Raw genomic sequence first — 24508 nt, 5'->3', positions numbered from 1 at the left:
GTGTTTGGAGTCTTTGCCTGGGCTTCGAGGTTGGCATTCTATTGGCATCACTCTGCTGGTTGACTTCTCGTCAACTGTCATGTGAAGTGGGAAATAGAATTCCATCAGAGCCACACTAACACTTCTGAATTCGAGCCAGGAAGTATTTTATTTGATGCACGAAACAACATAAAGCCGACATCCTGGCCCATGTGCCCCGTGGCATCCACATCAGTGGCCGGATGGAGAGCAGGGGCAGGATGCAGCTATGGATGAGATGGTGCATGTAACCACGCTGCTCTTGTTTCTGTTATCTCATGCGCTCCAGATTTCTTCACAGCCTAGGACCTCTGTGCTTTCTGCTCCCTCTTCTTGGAACACACTTCTTGTGACTTCTGAAGAGCTAATCCCTTCTTTTCATTTAGGCATCTCCTAACAGTACCTCCTGTGACAGACGTTCCTTGACCACCCTATTTAATGCTGTCCAACTCCAGTGACTCTTTATAATGTTACCATATTTTATTTTCTTCAAAGCATTTCTATGAGATGACCCTGCTGTTTGTTTACTTATTTACTTGTTCATCCTTTTTCTCCTTCAGAGTAAAAACTTTTCAGACTCATTGTCAGGATGTTTAGTCCCTGGCATATGAAAGGGCTCACTAAACATTTGTTGAACGCATGAATGCTCCCTGCAATGTCACTAGTTCCCCCACTTTAGGTTGCCTCCTTCTCCCATTCCAACATCCCAATGTGCCTTTTGTGACAAATGTCCCAGAAGAAAAAATATTGCAAATGTGGGAAACGTGATAGAGCATGAAGTGGGGTAGAATATAAATTAGCTTCATAAACTGTGAATCATAAATCATGGTTCCATCTGTTCTGTGACAGAGTGAAAACAGCAAAAATTTTCCACAAGATAGGAACTGAAAACAGAGAGAAGCCATGAGTTTGGACTCACGGAAAGCCTATTACTATATTTTCATTATCATCTTTCTCCCATGCTCCTCAGCAACAGTTTTGGTCATACTATGCCCTTCTGAAACAAGCCCAGGAATTTATTCATAGTAAAAATTGGTTCCTTCCAATCTACAAGCTTGTACCCCTTAACTCCAGACCAGACACCTAGAAGCCATTCAACAAATATTTGAAGGCTATCAATGGTAAATTCCACTGTTACAGATTTCTTCTTCCAAGTTAATTACTTATTTTTTATAAAACAAAAGATTCTTTAAAACAGATAACCTACAGAAGAAAGTCCATTCATTTACAGTCTAGTATTAAATGATAAGCCTCCATGAAAGATTTGATGGGGTACGGAGCACTAAACAGTTTTTAAAGCATGAGTCACGACTTGAGCAGGAGAGGCCTGGGTGAGGCATGGTCACGGGCAGCAAAAGGGCACAGGGTGTGCTGAGAAAGGATGAGACATTCAGAGGGGACAGAGGAATGAAGAAGGGTTTCTAAGACAACTGGTTCACATTAAAATTTTGCCTAAGGCCAACATGGTGGAGGAGGATGTTCTGGGAGACTTGGTGCCTTCAGATTATGTCTACTGGCTAAAAGCATGGTGAAGACAGGAGGTCACCAGGACATCCTGGGGCTGAAAAAACCATAGTTTTATCTTGGGGAAATTAAATTAAAATGAACATCAATACACAGATTGACATTTCTGACAGGCTGCCCAAGAAGTTGATGGCAGTGACCGCCTCTGGGGAATGAAAATGAGGGATGGTAGGGTGGCCGGTCAGTCTGCAGAGTTTTGTTTTCCTCTCTATAACTTTTTGTAGAATTTTAATTTTTCCCCATGACATGTAATTTGTTTCACAATTACAAATCTTTAAAAAATCAATATCTTTTAAAGACTTTACCATGTTATGTTAACTGAATGAAAATGAATATCACAGCAATTGTACGTAATAATAGTAGGGGGGCTTCAGGACAGGGTTCAAAGAAACATTTTTTGGTGAATTTCATTTATTTATCATTCTTTTTGACTGCGCTGGGGCTTCACTGCTGTGCACACAAAGCTCTCTCTAGTTTTGGCAAGAGTGGGCTAGTCTCCAGTTGTGGTGCACAGGCTTAGTTGCCCGGAAACATGCTGAATCTTCCTGGACCAGGGATCAAACCCATATCTCCTGCATTGGCAGGCAGATTCTTAACCACTGGACCCCCCAGGGAAATCCTAACATATTAATACAAGACGAAAACCCTTGCATTCATAAAACACTGTTCGTGTATAGTTTTCAGTCTTCTGTGCTGAATGTTGCTCAGTCCCTCAAGACACTGTTAGAGCTCCAGGAAGAGACTCAGCAGTAGCTCTAGAACTCAGACCCTCAGGTTTAAAATTCTCTGACATAATACCTCCTGCTCAACTTCATCTACTCTTCTTGTGACTTAGTCTCCTTTTTTTTGTCCCTCTCTTATTACCAATTAGACTGCTGTCTCTCAGAGTGTTTTAATTTAAGCCCTGCAAGACCAGAATTGACTGTAGCTATGCTGTACTCAGGTTAGCAATAGTTTCCTAGACTTATTCGCTCCCTGTATCTTTATCATAAAATGAAATCACCTGAGGTCACATGCAAATCCATGTGATCTTTCCAACCTGAAAGCGTCTAACACATAACTCCTGTACTTAAAAAATCCAAATACTACTTCATTACATTGATAATACACTGAATAAATTTTCAAGTTTTCATACACAGTCCTACTTCATCTCTAGCAAAGAGAGGTGTACAGTAAAGTACACAAACGCACAACCACATGTAGAGGATATATTGTTGTTCAGTTACTAAGTCTTGTCTGACTCTTTTTGACCCAATGAACTGCAGCACACCAAGCTTCCCTGTCTTTCATCACCTCCTGGAGTTGGCTCAAACTCATGCCCATTGAGTTGGTGATGCCATCCAACCATCTTATCCTCTGTCATCCCCTTCTCTTCCCGTCTTCAATTTTTCCCAGCATCAGGGTCTTTTCCAATCAGTTGTCTCTTTGCATCAGGTGGCCAAAGCATCAGCGCTTCAGCTTCAGTATCAGTCCTGATGAATATTCAGGGTTGATTTCCTTTAGGATTGACTGGTTTGATCTTGCTGTTCTAAGGGACTTACGTGACAATGTAAGTCAGACTTCCCTGTTGTGATCCCTTCCTATAATGGAAAGGGCTGTTTAAGTCACAATTACATGCAGGGAAATAAGACTTGCACCACAATTGGTAGGTATGATCTATAGATGTTGGGAATGCAAGCTTTTTCCAAGTATCTGCTTCTGGAACAGCATGCCTTGTTTCATCTAAAAGACAAAAAGTGAGCAGGCCACTATGGCTTTACCCAAGCATTAGTCAAATGCTTTGGATAACTGTAATTTGTATAAGAGAAGAATTGTACACAGCTGCAGTGATATGGCAACCCACTCCAATGTTCTTGCCTGGAGAATCCCAGGGATGAGGGAGCCTGGTGGGCTGCCGTCTATGGGGTCGCACAGAGTTGGACACGACTGAAGTGACTTAGCAGCAGCAGCAGTGATATTAGAGTTGCCCTAAAAAATTTGGGGAGTTTTCCTTTACATTTTCTACTCTTATGATTTTGAAAAGGCAGGCGACTTTCATGGGGGAGAGCTGTGGAAGTGACCTTATTTGAAGCAGCAGAAGGATCATAGAGATGGTTGAGCAGGCTCTGTGTTGTTGTTTTTTTTTTTTTTTTTTTTTCAGTGTCCACACAGTTAACACTTGTTTGATTTCCTTGAAATTGAAGTAAGTTACAACCACTTCCCTGGCCTTATAAGAGTAATTTGTTGCTGAAGAACTCCTTGCAGGCAGACTTCTTATAGGTAAAAAAATGGACTATCCATTGAAATTATTAATGCACGGTTACTTTAAAAATGAACAAAGACTGTGTATTACTGAACCTTGGTAGAGAAATCTGTCTACCAAACATAAGAAATTTCCCCTTTACCGAGAAGGCCTGTGCTCTGCCATGTTGTATGAAAGGGGCAGTTTCCAAAGAGGTGGTGTCCAGACAGAGGCAGTCTTTCCTCCCATGAGGAATGTGTGACCACGTGATCATTTCTTGACAATAAAAGTTGTAGCTGTATGCATGACTTCTGGGCTGGAGTTTTAAGAAGAGATGTACATTTTCCAATGTACTTGTCTCCAGGATTCCACTGGATACAGAGTACACTGAGGCTTTAGGGGCTGCCTGGGAAATCCCATGGACGGAGGAGCCTCGTAGGCTACAGTCCATGGGGTCGCTAAGAGTCAGACATGACTGAGCGACTTCACTTTCACTTTTCACTTTAATGCATTGGAGAAGGAAATGGCAACCCACTCCAGTGTTCTTGCCTGGAGAATCCCAGGGACAGAGGAGCCTGGTGGGCTTTTGTCTATGGGGCCGCACAGAGTCGGACACGACTGACACGACTTAGCAGCAGCAGCAGCAGTAGCCAAAGGAAGCCTGGATCCCTGAATCACCATGAGGCAAGAAGCTTCAGGTCAACCAGAAATACCTACATTGAACTATTTCTCAGCAAGGGAAAAAAAAAAAAAACAACAAACAACACCTGTATTGTGCAAAGCCACTGAAATTTGGAGTTTATTTATCCCCCTAGTTTGAGGATCAGGATACTTGTTCTGTGAAATCCCAGATAGTAAATATTTTAGGCTTTTGGGGAAAAATATGGTCTATATCTCATGTTTTTCTTTTTTTAGCTGAAAAAAAATGCAATTTTTTCCAGTTTTTTCAGGTATAACTGGCATATAACATTGTAAATTTAAAGTGTATAACATGATGGTTTGATACATATATACTTATATATATGTATCTTCTTTTTTATAACCCTATGAAAATGTAAAAATCATTCTTGGCTCACAGGCTACAAAAGACAGCTACAGGCTTAACTAAAATAAACTTTTAAGACAAAACAACAGCAAAAGCTCACACAACAAAACAATATCAACAGTACATGAGCTATTACTCCTGTTGACTGTAGAGAAGACCTTTAGGCCACTTGAGCCAACCATTTCAACATGAGGATGGCTACCTGTGGTTATACCTTGTGGGGCCCAAGTGTTCCCAAGGCACAGACAATCCAAATTGGTTCTCATAAATGCAAAGAATGTCTCCAAAGTTGAAGTTGGAGTAGTATATCAAACTACTAAAAGAGTTGAAATCTCATAACTGAATTGGTATACCTAAGGATATGAATGGATTATGGCTTCCTTTCCCACCATCTTGCTTTGTTATCATACAGCACTTCTTCCACCACTCTTTAGTTTTGTTTCCTGTGCTCCTGTTACTGTGGTCTCCAAACAGTAGATCAAGATCAACTAGCAGATCTTGAAGCTCCACATGGTAAGATTCCAAGATGGTGTCTCCATTTCACAGACATGTTACCTTCACAGCCCGGGTTTCCCAGGTGGTTGGTGGGGCTGTCAGCCCTGGCACCTTCCATTCCACCCAGGTCCTTGTCTCAGTTAGCACAGAACCCAAGACCATTCAGCTTTCAGGAAAATCAACATCCAACAATAGGATGAGTTATTCAATGAGACTCTTCTGCAGCAACTCCCATGAAGATTTCAAAGAATTTCCAATGGTGTGAGAAAAAACTTGTGGAAGAATATTAAATGAAAAGAGCAGAATTGAAAATTACAGGTTTAATATGATCCAAACTGTCTAAATGGGTGTTCATTGGAAGGACTGATGCTGAAGCTGAAACTCCAATTCTTTGACCACCTCATGCAAAGAGTTGACTCATTGGAAAAGACTCTGATGCTGGGAGGGATTGGGGGCAGGAGGAGAAGGGGACAACAGAGGATGAGATCACTGGATGGCATCACTGACTCAATGGACATGAGTTTGAGTGAACTCCGGGAGTTGGTGATGGACAGGGAGCCCTGGCGTGCTGCGATTCATGGGGTTGAAAGGAGTCGGACATGACTGAGCGACTGAACTGAACTGAACTGAAACTGTCTAAAAACAAAGACTTGAAGGAAATACACCAAAATGTTAGCAGTGGTTTTCCTGGGTGGTAGATTATGAATGATTAAAAAATAATAATTCTGTTCTATGCTTTTCTGAAAATATATACAAATGGGCCTATGTTATTTTTCAAAAAGATCAACAAAATTAATGGTAGTTCTTGCTACAAAGTCTTCGGAGAGCTCTGCTCTGCAGAGTGAGTTCCCAGCCCGAGTCTTGCTTTCTGAGAGTTTTTGCTCTGAGAAGTTCTTAGGGGACCCTGAAGCCCATGTTCAGATCAGGAACAGGAAAGGGAAGAGGAGAGTGAAGGACAGAGTTCTGAATATTAGGGAACATGAGATTTGAACCAGAGGAGATCTGGAGGCCCAAAGCAATGTTTGTTTGGTGAGCTGTTTCTTATCCAGTGTCTTATCCCCAAATATGCTCTGTCCACTCTGGTTGTTATCCATCTCTCCTTGGTACTCCACAAGTCCTGGCACAGGAAGTGAAGCAAGAAAGGCTTGCAGGTCAAGGCTGTCCCCTCATTCTCACCCTTCCATGAGGGGGTGAGAGCAGAAGCCTCCCACACTCTCTTCTTGTGACCCCAGCCCTGCAGTGCAGACTGTCCTTACTGTCCCTTATCTTTCTCAAATGATCATTGCAGGGTTATGCTGTGGTAGCCCCACACAGGTTATTTCATTTGCACACATGCTTGCGTATGCCTGTGCTCCCTCCTTGATCCTCTGCTGCGCACATGGTTATGCAGAACACCTGTTCGTTCAGCTAGTCAGCAGATTGCCCTGGAGGTACCAGGGTACAAAAGAAGCCAGATAGAAAAAGGTCCTTTGCTCTTGCAACTGACTTTCCACTATGGAGATAGACAGTAGCAAATACACATATGCTGTAATGTAGAGTAGTGCTGCAAAGAAAAACAAGGCTGAGGAAGAGGCCATTGAGCTGGGGTGAAAGGTGTCTTTAGATACATTGGTCGGAGAAGGCTTCTCTGTGGAGGCTCCATTTTACCAGACACTTTGATGCAATGAGTGAACTATCGAAGTGCAGTGTGGGGATATGTGTTCTGGCTAAGGGAAGAGTAAGCACAAAGGTCTTGAGTCAGGAACAAGCTTGAATCCTGTCCTCAAGTTGTTCCCATTCTAGTGAATCAGACATATCAGTAAACAGGAAATTGCAATATTGTGTGAGAGACATTTATCATTCCATGTTTATAACTAAGTTTTATTGCCTTTAAAATGTATATTATCTCAAAAAATATATGCTATCTCTTTCTGGCTTACTTCACTCTATATGATAGTCTCTGGAGTCATCCATATCTCTACAAATGACCCAGTTTCATTCCTTTTTATGACTGAGTAATAGTCCATTGTCGGAGAAGGCAATGGCACCCCACTCCAGTACTCTGGCCTGGAAAATCCCATGGATGGAGGAGCCTGGAAGGCTGCAGTCCATGGGGTCGCTGGGGGTCGGACACGACTGAGCGACTTCACTTTCACTTTTCACTTTCATGCATTGGAGAAGGAAATGGCAATCCACTCCAGTGTTCTTGCCTGGAGAATCCCAGGGACGGGGAAGCCTGGTGGGCTGCCGTCTTTGAGGTCACACAGAGTTGGACACAACTGAAGTGACTTAACAATAGCGAAATAGTCCATTGTATATATGTGCCACATCTTCTTTATCTATTAACACATATATGTGGAATCTAGACAGATGGTGCCCTTGACCCTATTTCCAGGGCAGGCAGGGATAGAGTTTCAGACTTAGAGAATGGACATGTGGACCCAGGAAGGAGGGAAAGGGTGAGATGAATTAGGAGACTGGCATTGACATATGTACATTTCCATGTGTAAAACACATAGCTACTGGGAAGCTGCTGTTTAACTTAGAAGGTCAGCTTAGTGCTCTGTGATGACCTAGAAGGGTGGGATGGGGTGGGTCTTGGAGGGAGGTCCAAGTTAGCTGTTTTACTTCGCTCTGTGGCAGAAACTATCATAACATTGTAAAGCAATTGTACTGCAATGAAAAGTATATTATCTATTGTCTGTGCCCTCAATTGGAGAAGGAAATGGCAACCCACTCTGGTATTCTTGCTTGGAGAATCCCATGGACAGAGGAGCCTGATGGGCTGCTGTCCATGGGGTCGCACAGAGTCAGACATGACTGAAGCGACTTAGTATGCATGCATGCATTGGAGAAGGAAATGGCAACCTACTCCAGTGTTCTTGCCTGGAGAATCCCAGGGACAGAAGAGCCTGGTGGACTACTGTCTATGGGGTCACACAGAGTTGGACACGACTGAAGCAACTCAGCAGCAGCAGCAGCAGTGCCCCCAATAGAAAATAAACTCCGTGAGGGTGGGGATTTTTGATTTTTTTGTTGTTGTTGTTCACAGCAGTATCTCCAAGTCCTAAAACAGCTACAGGCACATAGTAGATGCTGTTGTTGTTTAGTTGCTAAGTTACATCTGACTCTGTGAGACCCTATGGACTATAGTCTGCCAGACTCCTCTGCCCATGGGATTCTCCAAGCAAGAACACTGGAGTGGGTTGCCATTTCCTTCTCCAGGGGATTTTCCCAACCCAGGGACCGAACCCGTGTCTCCTGAATTGGCAGGCAGATTCTTTACCACTGAGCCACCAGGGAAGCCCAGGTAGGCACTCAGTATTGTTTAAATGGAAGAAAGAATCCCACACTTGCCCCCTTTCCCCCAGTTTCCCTCCCTGGAGGCAACTACTGTTATTAGGCTTTGGGAGGAGTGTGCTATTTAAATGGACCACCACACCCTCCACCCAGCTTTCAGGTGAGTCTCTGCTTTTGCCAGGAGGTGGAGGGTGCTGCCCTCCCCACAGCTGTCACATGAGCTACAGTAGACACAGATTCTCCTAGGCTCCTCAGGGCCTGGGTGCCCTTCCTGACTGTGGAGCACAGGAGTTATTAATAATCAGGCAATTCAGGCATCCTGAATTCAGGCTTCTATGAGAACTTGGCACTTGGGAAAGACTATGTCCACTGCCCTAGGCACTGAGGACCACTCCTTCAGCTTATGGTGTCTTATACACAGGACATCTGGCAGCAGTTATTCGTTCTGCATGTGAGTGTGTAAAGTCAGTGCTGGCACAGGCCTCAGTGCCCTAAATGTTGGTAGCTTTTGCTTCTGCGGTGGACTTGACGCACGATCCCTGAACAGCACCCTGGCCAGGGATCAAGCTAGGGTGTAGGACCTCAGTTCCCATCTCAGAATGGGAACTACTCCAGTATCAGATCATCCACATAGAGCCTCTGGGGGAGTCAAACAGAATTTTCCGTCATTTCCTTCATAGACAAAAGAGGCCCCTGAATTTTATAACGGGGGCCATTTACAATTTCCAAGTATTAGGGACAGAAGAAATCAATAATTACTGAATATCCATTTCTTATTAGATGAATTAGAAAATTATGGTCCAGAAAATTTAAATGTGCCCAAGACCACACAGCAAGTAAGACAGTGGTTATTTAATTAGTTTTAGAAATTAGAGCAGATTTCCTTGCCTTGAAGAACATCTTCTAAAAAACAGTTTCTTTCTGGTGCCTGCAAGGCCCCATTCAGATTTCATTCCATCTCTCTAAATCCTCTGGATCGAGTTACTGCTTCTTAGGGTTGCAAGTACCCACCACAAAGCCTAGCACTTTGTGGACACAATAAAGGTTTGTTAATAAATGGAAGAAAAAACAGCCACTAACACTTTGTGTGAATTGGCATTAGTTTATTGGACTTCGCTGGTGGTCCAGTGGTTAAGACTCCACCCTTCCAGTGTAGGGGACATGGGTTTGATCCCTGGTCAGGGAAGTTCTGCATCCCACATGTTGTGGTCAAAAATAAATTAATTTTTTTAAAAGATTAATTTTTTTAAAAGACTTAGTTTTTTTTTTTTTTCCTCCCCCATATAGGAATAGCATATTCGCTAATTTTAACAGTTATCACGACTTTGCCTTCTCTATTAACAGCCACAGAATTCATCCATTTGCTCAGTCCAAAGTTCTGGACTACTTCCCGTCATACGGTACATGCAATATGTCATCAAATTCGACCGTTTCTCCCTCAAAAGGTGTCCCGATCTGACTAATTCTCACATCTCCCCTGCTACTACCTGATTCAAGTCACTATCAGCTTCTATCTGGATCACTGCACTAGCTTCCTTCTGCCTCTGCTCCCTCCTGCCTCTGCTCCCTGGACACAGCAATCAGAGCAAATACCATAAAAATGTGTCAGATCACATGACTCCTACATGGTCTGTGCCCCTCTCCCCACCTTCATCCTGGAGCCCATTCTCCCCTCCCTCAGTTTTATTGAGAGAAAATATTGCCTAAGTTTAAGGGGTACAACATAATGATTTGATGTGTGTGTACAAATCATCTGCATGTATACAGATTGCAAAATGATTGCCATTAACATGGTGATGAGAACACTTCGTATTTACTCTCTTATGAGAACACTTCATATTTATTCTCTTAGCAACTTTCAAGTATACAACACAGTAGCATTAACTATTGTCACCATGTTGTACATTACATTCCCAGAACTTACTTTTCCTGTAACTGGCAGTTTGTATCTTTCGATCACCTGCATCCATTTCCCTCACCCCAACCCTCCACCTCTGGCAGCGACTAATTTGCTCTTTGTCTGTATGAGTTCTTTTTTTCTTTTAGATTTCACATACAATTGAGATCACATAGTATTTGTCTTTCTCTTGACTTCTTTCTCTTAGTGTAATGCTATCAAATGAAAATAGCTCAGTCCTGTCCAACTCTTTGCAACCCCATGGACTATATAGTCCATGGAATTCTCCAGGCCAGAATACTGGAGGAGGTAGCCTTTCCCTTCTCCAGGGGATCTTCCCAACCCAGGGATCGAACCCAGGTCTCCCACATTGCATGCGGATTCTTTACCAGCTAAGCCCAAGGGAAGCCCAAGAATACTGGAGTGGGTAGCCTATCCCTTCTCCAGGGAATCTTCCCAACCCAGGGATTGAACTGGGGTCTCCTGCATTGCAGGTGGATTCCTTACCAACTGAGCTAGGAGGGGAATCCAGTGCTAATCAAGGTCCATCCAAATTGTTGCAAATGGCTGGACTTCCTTCTTTTTGTGACTGAATAATATTCCATAGTGTGTGTGTGTGTTTATGCCATATATTCTCTATCCATTCATTTGTTCATGGACACTTAGATTGTTTCCATGTCTTGGCTATCATAAATATCAGTGCAGTAACCCTGGAGGTACGGATATATCTTTGTGATAGTGATTTCATTTCTTTTAGATATATACCCAGAAATGTAGTTGCTGTATTATATGGTAAATCTATTTTTAATTATTTGAGCACTTCTATACTGATTTCCATGGTAGAGCACCAATTTATATTTCTCCCAATAGTGTACAAGAGTTCCCATTTTTCTACATCCTCATCAACACTTATTATCTCCTATCTTTTTGATGATAGTCATTCTAACAGGTATGAGGGGATATCCTGTGAATTAATTTGCATTTCTCTGATGATCTGTGTTGCTTAGCATCTTTTCATGTTCTTGTTTGTTGTTCGAATATCTTCTTTGAGAAAATGTCTATTCAGGTTCACTGCCAATTTTTAAACTGGTTTTTCTACTGGGGCATATGGATTCATATATATTTTGGCTATTAACATCTGATAAGAATTGTGGTTTGTAAATATTTTCTCTCATCCTATATGTTGCCTTTTCATTTTGTTGATTGTTTCTTTTGCTATGTGGAAGCTTTTTAGTTTGATGTAGTCTCTTCAGTTTATTGTTTATTTTATTACTTAGGCTTTAGGTGTCAAATCCAAAAAAAATCATTGCTGAGACCAGTGTCATGGAGATTTTACCCTATGCTTTCCTTTAGGAATTTTGTGGTTGCAGGTGTTACATTTAAGTCTTTAATCCATTTTGAGTTAATTTTTGTGAGTGGTGTAAGCCAGGGGCCCAGTCTCATTCTTTTGCATATGAATATCATATTTTCCCCAGTGTCATTTATTGAAGAGACTGCTTCTTCTCCATTGAGTATTCTTGGCTCCCTTGTCAAGTATTGATCGTATCCTGGGAACTTTTTGGTCTCATCTCCTATCGCTGTGTCTTTCTTCTTTGTTATTTTTGACTCAGTAAAAGATTTGTGTTTGTTTCAATTTTATTTTCCTGTTGGATGCTGTTACTTTGAGTTTGTCTACCTCCTATAGTACCATGAGCTTACAAAGGTTATCCTATTAGTACAATTTATTGACTTCTTAGTCTTGCCATGGCTTTATGTAATTCGACTGTTTTCTACTCTGGCTGCACATTAGAATTCCCTGGGCAGTTTTAAAGAAATACCATTGTCTAGGTCTTCCCTGCAGAGATTCTGAGGTAACTGGTCCTGAGAGGTAAGCAGCTGCACAGCATCAGTATTTTTTAAAGCTCCCTGGAGGGTTTAATATGCGGTTGTAACTAAGAAGGACTTATGTAATCCTTTAAAAGAATCTCCTGAAATAGGTGTTAGTATTCCTATTTTGAGCCCTGGGATGGCAGGGACTTCACACCTTTTTTTTTTCTTTTTGGTATTTTCAGTGCCTATTAGAGTGTCTGACATATAATTATTGCTCACTAAATGTTCCATCAATGAATGGGAAAACTGAGGCATTAAAGGCTTAGATACCTTATCTAAAGGTCTAGCTACCTTGTTACTAAAGGTCACACAGTAAGTGATGAGAATTATTAATGGAATCCATATCTGTTTCCAAAGCCAGCGCTCTTAGCCATATATTATACTCTCTCTTCCTAGACCCTTACCTTGTAAGAGTAGGGGGCAGTGCAAGACAGAAAAGCAACACTGAAGACAGATTTTTATTTCGCCACTTTTCCTGGGGTTTTTACAAAAATACTACTTTGTTAAAATGGGTTAGAATTAATATGGAAGATGTTGTTGAAATATTTAATGAGACTGTATCTTTCAGGAGCAGAGTGGAGAAAAGGGCTTATAATTTTGTTTTCCCTGGACTGAACTGACCCATGGTGTATTTTAGGGTGAAAACAAAAGCTTTCTGTAACAATTCTGTTTTATAGTAATTGAACCACAAGTCATTTCTATAACAGCATAAATCTATGTTTCCCGAGATGAAAGTGTATGCCACAAACCATGGCTTGCCATTTCACATATTATCATGTGGTTAGCCTCCACGTTTAAGCTTTGGTTATCTTAATGATAGAGATTTTCCATAAAACACTGTGTGAATGGGCATGTAAGTGTGGATGTTTGTATGAAAAAGAAGGATTACAGAAGAAAGATGGGAAAAGAATTACATCAAGAATCAAACAATGTAGTATCCAAATACCTTTTGTTTTAGACTAAATGTTTGTGCCTCCCTCCCCACCCCCACCCCCAAATTTATGTGTTGAATCTCTAAACATCTGTGTGGTTGAATTTGGTACTGGGACCTTTAAGGAAGTAATTAAGGTTGAATGAGGTCATACGGGAGGGTCCTGATTCAGTAGGATTAGTGTTCTAGCAAGTTATCTAGTGCCTCTTATAAAGCTTTATAAGCTGTCTTCCTGTAAACATATGGAGGAAAAACCAGGTGAGACATAGTGAGAAGATGACCATCTACAAGCCAGGAAGAAAGTCCTCACTGGAAACTGTATCAACTGGAACCTAGATCTTGGACATCTGGCTTCTACAACTAAGAGAAAATAACTTTGTTTTGTTTAAACCACCATCTATGGTATTTTATTATGGCAGCCCTAGCAGACTAATATACCTTTGGAGGAGTGTTGGTGGCTGTAAAGACATGAAAATATTATTTTTGTATCAAAATCACTAATACTATGCCAAAGCCTTTTATTGGAGTTTATCACCAGAATCTTAATTGGAAGGAAATTTCAGGAAATGGGGTGGAATTTACATGAATTGTTTTTTCTAGATGAAAAGAGTAGATTAGTGCCATCTATAAGTTAACTATTAGACCAGGTTAGAATATTACAGAGAGAAAATGGCTATGCAGACTCATGGGAAGCTGTGGGCAGTATTATTCCCCATGGCAGGGTGGAGATAGGTTTGGTAGGCCAAGAGGACTTTTTTTTAATAAAAAATTAATTAATATATTTTGTTCATGCTTAAAGTAATATCATCTAACCAAGCTTCTTAATTTACTTTATTTTGTATTTTGTGCCTTGAGATTTTGCACTTTTTAAAGAATATTTATTTGTTTATTTTTGGCTGTGCTGGATCTTCATTGCTGTGCAGGCTTTTCTCTGGTTGTAGTGAATGGGGGCTACTCTCCAGTTGTGGTGCACAAGCTTCTCTTTGCAGTGGCTTCTCTTCTTGCATAGAATAGTCTGTAAGTTGTGTGGGCTTCAGTAGTTGTAGCACACAGGCTTAGTTACCCTGAGGCACGTGGGATCTTCCTGGACCAGGACTGAACCTGTGTCTCCTCTATTGGCAGACGGATTCTTTACCGCTGGGCCACCAGGGAAGACTTTAGTTTACTTTAAATCTACTAGTCCTTCAACCTTCTCTTAACATATTATATTCTCTTTGTTGACCTTAACAAATCTGATTTTCCAATCTTTTGGGGCTGTCAGGATAAATTAAAGTCTGAAAAGCCCCAAATGCTGGGACAGATTACTGGGATCAGTAGTTCTTTCTGCTCTTTTGAAGACCCTCCACAACCATGAGTTTTGCAGAGATAATAACAGTGGAGAAAGGGCTGGTGAGCAGAAAGAAATTGCTTAGGTCTGTGCATTCCTGTGGTGTTTAGATTTCGGATCCCTGCCTAGAGGTGAATCCAAAGATTCAAAATATTGCAAAAGTATATGAAACTGCAGCCAATCTTCTTGCAGCTCAGCTACTGAAAACATAAAAAGTTATGACTCAAGTAGTTGAGGGTTGGACTAGTCATGGGTGATTTCAATCGATTAAAAGCTGTATCCCAGATATAGCTCAACTTGACTCTGAAAGAAATACTAATGATAAGCTCCTCATCCTAACTTCCAGATAGATAAAAGGGCTTGTATTTGCTGGAAAATAAAATGAAGTAAAACAAAACTAAATATTATACTTTGGTCACCACTGTTCTTTTATATACATTATTTGGAATATAACAAAAGAATTATGAAGCACACTAAGAAACAGGAAAATGGGATATATAGTCAAAAGAAAAATTAGACAATACAAACAGACCCATAGATTACCCAGTTACTGGCATTAATAGAACTTTAAAACAACTAATACACATATGTTTTTAAAATTTTCAGGAAAAGATGGATATAATGGTTAAAAAGATTGGGCGTTTAAGAAGAGATATGGAAAACTCTAAAAAAAAAAAAAAAAAAAAACGAAACAAATAGAAATTCTAGAACTGGAAAATACAGCATCTCAATCAAACACTCATTAGATGGGCTTAACATTAGATTGAACACCATCAAAGTGAGTCTCAGTTCAGTTCAGTTGCTCAGTCGTGTCCAACTCTTTGCAACCCCATGAACCGTAGCACACCAGGCCTCCCTGTCCATCACCAACTCCCGGAGTTCACCCAAACCCATGTCCGTTGAGTCGTTGATGCCATCCAACCATCTAATCCTCTGTCGTCCCCTTTTCCTCCTGCCCTCAATCTTTCCCAGCATCAGGGTCTTTTCAAATGAGTCAGCTCTCTGCATCAGGTGGCCAAAATATTGGAGTTTCAGCTTCAACATCAGTCCTACCAATGAACACCCAGGACTGATCTCCTTTAGGATGGACTGGTTGGATCTCCTTGTAGTCCAGGGGACTCTCAAGAGTCTCAGTGTACCTGAAGACAGACAACCCATGTATTTATATTAATATCAGATAGTATAGGCAAGAAGCATTACCAAATGAAAGAAAGACATTTCATAATGATGAAAGGGAAAATCTTTAAGGGACAATAATGCTAAATGTATATGAACCTCAAAATATATGAAGCAAGAATGTATAGAAATAAAGCGAGAAATAGACAGTCAGAAGCATAGTTGGGGATCTTAACATACTCCTTTCTCAGTAACTGGTAGATTAAGTAGACAAAAAATGAGAAAGGACATAGAAAATCTGAACCACTCTCTCTAACTTAATTTAAATTTACATAACACTACATTAAACAACTCCGGAATACTCCTTCTTTTCAAGTGCATTTAGAATATTTACCAAGATAGAACTCATGCCAAACCATAAAAAGAAGTCTGAATAAATTCAAAAGACAGAACCTATACAGAGTATGCTCTTAGAATACAATAGAAAATAATAACAAAAAGATATCAAGAAAAATCCCCAAATATTTAGAAATGAGAAACTCTTCAAAGAAGGAATCACCAGGAAAAACATAAAAGATTTTAAACCGAATTGTAACAAATACACATATCAGAATTTGTGAAATTGAAAGACGCTTGCTCCTTGGAGCAACCTAGACAGCATTTTAAAAACCTGAGACAGCTCTTTCCCAGCTGGAACCATGGAGGGTGCAGAAGAGAAGAAAAAGAAGGTTCCTGTTGTGCCAGAAACCCTTAAGAAAAAGCGAAGAATTTCGCAGAGCTTAAGATCAAGCTACTGAGAAAGAAGTTTGCCCAAAAGATGCTTTGAAAGGCAAGGAGGAAGCTTATCTATGAAAAAGCTAAGCATTACCACAAGGAATACAGGCAGATGTACAGAACTGAAATTCGAATGGCTAGGATGGCACGAAAAGCCGGCAACTTCTATGTACCTGTGGAACCCAAATTGGCGTTTGTCATCAGGATCAGAGGTATCAACGGTGTGAGCCCAAAGGTTTGAAAGGTGCTGCAGCTCCTTTGCCTCCGGCAGATCTTCAACGGCACCTTTATGAAGCTCAACAAGGCATCAATTAACATGCTGAGAATTATGGAGCCATATATTGCATGGGGGTACCCAAATCTGAAGTCTGTAAATGAATTGATCTACAAGCGTGGTTATGGCAAAATCAACAAAAAGCGAATTGCCCTGACAGACAACGCATTGATTGCTCGATCTCTTGGGAAATATGGAATCATCTGCATGGAGGATCTGATTCATAAGGTCTATACCATTGGAAAACGTTTCAAAGAAACAAACAACTTCCTGTGGCCCTTTAAATTGTCTTCTCCACGAGGTAGAATGAAGAAGAAGACCACCCATTTTATAGAAGGTGGAGATGCTGGCAACAGGGAAGACCAGATCCACAGGCTTATTAGAAGGATGAACTAAGGTATCTACCAGGATTATTTTTGTAATCTGGTTAATAAACAATTGAAACAAATTGAAATAAAAAAATAAAAACCTAAGACATTACTTTGCCAACAAAGGTCCATCTAGTCAAAGCTGTGGTTTTTCCATTAGTCATGTATGGGTGTGAGAGTTGGACTATAAAGAAAGCTGAGTGCTGAAGAATTGATGCTTTTGAATTGTGGTATTGGAAAAGACTCTTGAGAGTCCCTTGGACTGCAAGGAAATCCAACCAGTCCATCCTAAAGGAAATCAGTCCTGAATATTTATTGGAAAGACTGATGCTGAAGCTGAAGCTCCAATACTTTGGCTGCCTGATGTGAAGAACTGACTCATTTGAAAAGCCCCTGATGCTGGGAAAGATTGAAGGCAGGAGGAGAAGGGGCCGACAGAGGATGAGATGGTTGGATGGCATCACCAACTCAATGGACATGAGTTTGAGTAAGCTCTGGGAGTTGGTGACGGACAGGGAGGCCTGGCGTGCTGCAGTCCATGGGGATGCAAAGAGTTGGATACAGCTGAGTGACTGAACTGAACTGAAAGATAATTTTATATTTGTAAAGGCTTGCATTACAAAGTAAAGAAGGTTTAAAAATCAGTGCTCTCATCTTCCACCTTCAAGAGCTACTAAAAGAAATGCAAATTAAACATAAAGTAAATAGAAAGAAGGAAAAAATCAAAAACAGAAATCAATGAAATAAAAAAGTCAACAAGGCCAAAGTTGGTTCATTGAAACAATTGATAATATTGATAAGCCTTTAACAGAAGACAGAAAAGGCAAATTATTACTGTTAGGAGTGAAATAGAAGTCTTGTTAGGGACCCTGTAGAAATAAAAATGGTAACAAGCGAGTATCATAGCCTATGTTATGCCAGTAAATCCAGTGACTTAGATGAAGTGAGCAAACTCCTGTATAACAAGAATTAGCAAAAAGAAACAGAAAATCCCACAAAGAAAATCTTCGGCCCAGATGATTTCACTGGTGAATTTTCCCAAATATTTAAGAAAGAAGTAATACATCCCCTGGAGGAGGAAATGGTAACCCACTCCAGTATTCTTGCCTGGAAAATTTCATGGACAGAGGAGCCTGGCAGGCTATAGTCCATGGGATCACAAAGAGTAAGGCATGACTAAGTGACTGAGCACACACAAACATGAATAATACCAATTTTACACAAACCAGATCAACATTAGAGGTTGCTATTATTGCCATCAATGTGATTTTCTTGAGTCTATTTCCTCAGTTTTTAGCATCTATCTTAAAGCAAACAGAACAGAACTTTTTATAGTCTTCTAGAAAAAGTCTTAATTCAACAGGAAGTTATTTTGTAAGTCTTTTGTTTTTTCCTATCTGTGTTCTTTGACTTCATGATATTTTGTGTTTGCAAAACACTCTACATTGCTGTTGCCTCTGACTTTAATCTTTTCTAACCTTTTTACACAAAACCAATTATTCCTCTGGGACTTAAGAAGAAGGTCTTCCAAGCAGTGTGATCCAAAAAATTTCAGAGTCCTATCACACCTGGTTTTCTGGTGTCTTTTAATAACAAGTAAAACTTTGTTTACTTGTTTCTTCAGTTCTTTTGTATAAGCCTTTTCTGAAGAATGACAAAGAATTGTTCAGATCAAGTGTTTCCTGCTTTCATTTTGTTTCATATAATGGGCTGAGATTAAAATTTGTATAGTAAATGGAAAATTTGTGAACAATCACAATAATGGCTGGAGGAAGCTTTTTTTCCTGCCCTTCCTCAGAAATACTAAGAGACAGTTAGACTAAATCCTTCAGAAGTGTTCTTTATTGCTGTTGTTTGATGTAGTTCCAGCCACATCAAACACACGAGGCATCCACACTTCTCCGCCTTGAAATGACTGAGGTTGCATTTTTCAGAGACCCTAGGAACCTGGTAGTAATGACCGAAGAGTAGTCACAGTAAGAATGCCTGACCTGAGTGACTAATCATTCATAACTGACTAAATAAAGAGGGATCTGTTACACTGGACACTCCTTCTCCCTATCCATTCTTAGTTGTTGTTTTTTTTAAACTTGATTTCCGGAGTAGCCGAAAACTGATTTTTTATAGACTTCAGATAAAGGACAATTTCTGAAGGGCTGTAATATTCCACTATATTAGAGTACAGATTAAGCTGCTATAGCAGAGAGTTTAAAATACAGCAGCTTTATTTTTTATGAATTAGTTTATCTTTTGGCTGCACTGGGTCTTTGCTGCTGCAACAAGGTCTTCTCTAGTTGGGGCAACTGGAGGCCACTCTCTAGGCGTGGTGTGTGGGCTTCTCATTGCAGTGGCTTCTTTTGTTGCGGAGCATGGGCTCTAGGGCATGTGGGCTCAGTAGTTGTGGGGCATGGGCTTGGTTGCCCCAAGGCAACCAGGGATCTAGCCCGTGTCCCTTGCATTGGCAGGTGGATTCTTAACCACTGGCCCACCAGGGAAGTCTGACAGTAGCTTTAATAATTTTTTTTTTTCTCTCTTACTGTAACAGTCAGGAGGTAGGTTGGAAATCCATGGCAAATAGGTGGCTCTGTTCCACAAGGTCGGCCTTTGTCTTATTTCTTCATCATCCCCACCTTGGGAGGCCATATGTAGAATTTAGGAAATCTGTTGAACTTGGATGGAAAATGCTATCTTTCATTCACCTGTAAATAAGATTTAGTATTCCTTTCACTTTTGAAGGTAGACAACAACCAACAAGAATTTTTTCAGTACCTATGACTTTGCCACCAATAGTAATTACAGTTAATTTTATATCATATAATTTATTGCAAATATCTTAATATTATACCATATCACTGCTAACGGTAGACCTGTCTTCAGAGCTTGTTATTTAGTGGGTTAGTAAACATATTATATTAATGCTTCTAAACATATTTTGAGAAGTACATTTTAATAAATTTCCCTTTTTAACCTTTATATATTTTAATATATGCATTTATAAACATTAAGAAGAACTCCATAGGTTTTATCAGACTGCCTAAGAGATCCACAGCCCAAAACTGCTTAACATCTCTGCTCTGAGATGCTTCCCTGGTCCTCATGTTAGAATCTTGCTTCTCTGATCCATGTCAACCCATTCTAGTCAGAAGGAAGGGAGAAAGAAGAAGTGGGGTCAAGCATTTTCCTTATGAGAAAGCATCCCAGGGGTTGCAAGCATCCCTTCTGCTCACATTACCCTAGTGGTAATATGATCAAAAGGCCACATCTAGCCGCAAGAGATACAGGGACTGTAATATCTAGAGGCCATGTGCAGTGCTAAATATGGTGATAATGCTGGGGTGCTCTAGTGCTAAGATGGAGGGAAGGGGAATATGTTCAGAGTGTAGCTAACAATCTCTCAGTTCAGTTCAGTTCAGTCACTCAGTCGTGTCCAACTCTTTGCAACCCCATGGACTGCAGCATGCCAGGCTTCCCTGTCCATCACCAACTCCCGGAGTGTACTCAAACTCATGTCCATTGAGTCGGTGATGCTATCCAACCATCTCATCCTCTGTTGTCCCCTTCTCCTCCTGCCTTCAATCTTTCCCAGCATCAGGGTCTTTTCCAATGAGTCAGTTCTTTGCATCAGGTGGCCAAAGGATCAGAGTTTCAGCTTCAGCATCAGTCCTTCCAATGAACATTCACCGATTAACTTTAGGATAGACTGGTTGGTCTTCTCCAACACCACAGTTCAAAAGCATCAATTCTTCAGCACTCAGCTTTCTTTATAGTCCAACTCTCATATCCATACATGACTACTGGAAAAACCATAGCCTTGGCTAGACGGACCTTTGTTGGCAAAGTAGTGTCACTGCTCTTTAATATGCTGTCTCAGTTCAGTTCAGTCGCTCAGTCATGTCTGACTCTTTGCAACCCCATGAATCGCAGCACTCCAGGCCTCCCTGTCCATCACCAACTCCCGGAATTCACTCAGACTCACATCCATCGAGTCAGTGATGCCATCCAGCCATCTGATCCTCTGTCGTCCCCTTCTCCTCCTACCCCCAATCCCTTCCAGCATCACAGTCTTTTCCAATGAGTCAACTCTTCACATCAGATGGCCAAAGTACTCGAGTTTCAGCTTTAGCATCATTCCTTCCAAAGAACACCCAGGGCTGATCACCTTCAGAATGGACTGGTTGGATCACCTTGCAGTCCAAGGGACTCTCAAGAATCTTCTCCAACACCACAGTTCAAAAGCATCAATTCTTCGGTGCTCAGCCTTCTTCACAGTCCAACTCTCACATCCATAAAACCATAGCCTTGACTAGACGAACCTTTGTTGACAAAGTAATTCTCTGCTTTTGAATTTGCTATCTAGGTTGGTCATAACTTTCCTTCCAAGGAGTAGGCATCTTTTAATTTCATGGCTGCAGTCACCATCTGTAGTGATTTTGGAGCCCCCGAAAATAAAGTCTGCTGCTGTTTCCACTGTTTCTCCATCTGTTTGCCATGAAGCAATGAGACTGGATGCCATGATCTTTGTTTTCTGAATGTTGAGCTTTAAGCCAACTTTTTCACTCTCCTCTTTCACTTTCATCAAGAGGCTCTTTAGTTCTTCTTCACTTTCTGCCATAAGGGTGGTGTCATCTGCAAATCTGAGGTGATTGATATTTCTCCTGGCAATCTTGATTCTAGCTTGTGCTTCATCCAGCCCAGCATTTCTCATGATGTATTCTGCATATAAGTTAAATAAGCATGGTGACAATATACAGCCTTGACATACTCCTTTTACTCTTTGGAACCAGTCTGTTCGAACTGTTGCTTCCTGACCTGCATACAGATTTCTCAAGAGGCAGGTCAGGTGGTCTGGTATTCCCATCTCTTTCAGAATTTTCCACAGTTTATTATGATCCACACAGTCAAAGCCTTTGGCATAGTCAATAAAGCAGAAATAGATGCTTTTCTGGAACTCTCTTGCTTATCGGATGATCCAACAGATGATGGCAATTTGATCTTTGGTTCCTCTGCCTTTTCTTAAACCAGCTTGAACATCCGGAAGTTCAGGGTTCATGTATTGTTGAAGCCTGGCTTGGAGAATTTTGAACATTACTTTACTAGCATGTGAGATGAGTGCAATTGTGCGGTAGTTTGAGCATTCTTTGGCATTGCCTTTCTTTGGGATTGGAATGAAAACTGACCTTTTCCAGTCCAATGGCCACTGCTGAGTTTTCCAAATTTGCTGGCATATTGAGTGCAGCCCTTTCACAGCATCATCTTTTAGGATTTGGAATAGCTCAACTGGAATTCCATCACCTCCTCTAGCCTTGTTCATAGTGATGCTTTCTAAGGCCCACTTGACTTTGCATTCCAGGATGTCTGGCTCTAGGTGAGTGATCACACCATCGTGATTATCTGGGTCATGAAGATCTTTCTCGTACAGTCTTCTGTGTATTCTTGCCACCTTTTCTTAGTATCTTCTGCTTCTGTTAGTTCCATACCTTTTCTGTCCTTTATTATGCCCATCTTTGCATGAAGTGTTCCCTTGGTATCTCTAATTTTCTTGAAGACATCTCTAGTCTTTCCCATTCTATTGTTTTCCTCTATTTCTTTGTATTGATCGCTGAGGAAGGCTTTCTTATCTCTCCTTACTATTCATTGACACTCTGCACTCAAATGGGTATATCTTTCCTTTTCTACTTTGCTTTTTGCTTCTCTTCTTTTCACAGCTATTTGTAAGGCCTCCTCAGGCAGCCGTTTTGCTTTTTTTGCATTTCTTTTTCTTGGGGATGGTCTTGCTCCCTGTCTTCTGTACAATGTCATGAACCTCTGTCCATAGTTCATCAGGCACTCTGTCTATCAGATCTAATCCCTTAAATCTACTCTCACTTCCATTGTATAATCATAAGGGATTTGATTTAGGTCATTCCTGAATGGTCTAGTGGTTTTCCCTACTTTCCTCAATTTTAGTCGGAATTTGGCAATAAGGAGTTCATGATCTGAGCCACAGTCAGCTCCTGGTCTTGTTTTTGTTGACTGTATAGAGCTTCTCCATCTTTGGCTAAAGAATATAATCAATCTGATTTTGGTGTTGACCATCTGGTGACTCCATGTGTAGAGTCTTCTCTTGTATTGTTGGAAGACGGTGTTTGCTATGTCCAGTGCATTCTCTTGGCAGAACTCTATTAGCCTTTGCCCTGCTTCATTCTGTATTCCAAGGCCAAATTTGCCTGTTATTCCAGGTGTTTCTTGTCTTCCTACTTTTGCATTCTAGTCCCCTATAATGAAAAGGACATCTTTTTTGGGTATTCATTCTAGAAGGTCTTGTAGGTCTTTGTAGAAGCATTCAACTCCAGCTTCTTCAGCATTACTGGTTGGATTACTGTGATATTGAATGGTTTGCCTTGGAAACGAACCGAGATCATTCTGTCGTTTTTGAGATTGCATCCAAGTACTGCATTTCGGACTCTTTTGTTGACTATGATGGCTACTCCATTTCTTCTAAGGGATTCTTGCCCACAGTAGTAGATATATAGTCATCTGAGTTGAACTCACCCATTCCAGTCCATTTTAGTTTGCTGATTCCTAAAATGTTGACGTTCACTCTTGCCATCTCCTGTTTGATTGCTTCCAATTTGCCTTGATTCATGGACCTAACATTCCAGGTTCCTATGCAGTGTTGTTCTTTACAGCATCAGACTTTACTTCCATCACCAGTCCCATTCACAGCTGGGTGGTGTTTTTGCTTTGGATCTGTCTCTTCATTCCTTCTGTAGTTATTTCTCCAGTGATCTCCTGTAGCATATTGGGCACCTAGTGACCTGGAGTTCATCTTTTAGTGTCCTATCTTTTTGCCTTTTCATACTGTGCATGGGGTTCTCAAGGCAGGAATACTGAAGTGGTTTTCCATTCCCTTCTGCAGACAATCTCTACCCTCACATAATTTGATTTGAACTCTGAAATAGTTCAGTGATGCTTTAATAAAATGTATGATTTCTCTTGATCTGGAGGGAAAAGCACATTTTTTGGTAATATTTGGAATTTGTCGACACTTTCTCCCCAAACTTCAAATCACCTTGTAGGCATTTTCATGAGAAATTGGTCTGTAAAGATTTTCAGACAGACTACTATTGGTTGTTTTGCTTTGTTTTTAGTTATAAAGGAATGGGCTTAATTTTTTTTAAAATATTGAAGTATAGTTGATTCACAACATTGTGTTAGTTTCAGATGTACAGAATAGTGGCTCAGGTGTTTTTGTAGATTATATTCCATTATAGCTTATTATAGCATATCGGGTATAATTCCCAGGGCTTCCCTGGTGGCTCAGTGGTAAAGAATCCACCTGCAATGCAGGAAACCCGGGTTTGATCCCTGGGTGGGGAAGATCCTCTGGA

The 24508-nt window shown here is 40.8% G+C and overlaps 1 pseudogene; it reads left to right on the top strand.

Annotated features, from left to right (window-relative positions):
* The first annotated feature begins 16387 nt into the window (after window positions 1-16387).
* LOC133247604 (large ribosomal subunit protein uL30-like) lies at window positions 16388-17238 on the top strand (annotated as a pseudogene).
* The last annotated feature ends 7270 nt before the right edge of the window (window positions 17239-24508 follow it).

Source organism: Bos javanicus, chromosome 5 (assembly GCF_032452875.1).
Source record: "Bos javanicus breed banteng chromosome 5, ARS-OSU_banteng_1.0, whole genome shotgun sequence".
Lineage (NCBI taxonomy): Eukaryota > Metazoa > Chordata > Mammalia > Artiodactyla > Bovidae > Bos > Bos javanicus.
Note: the sequence above shows the minus strand (reverse complement) of the source record. Positions and strands in the feature narration are given on the sequence as shown.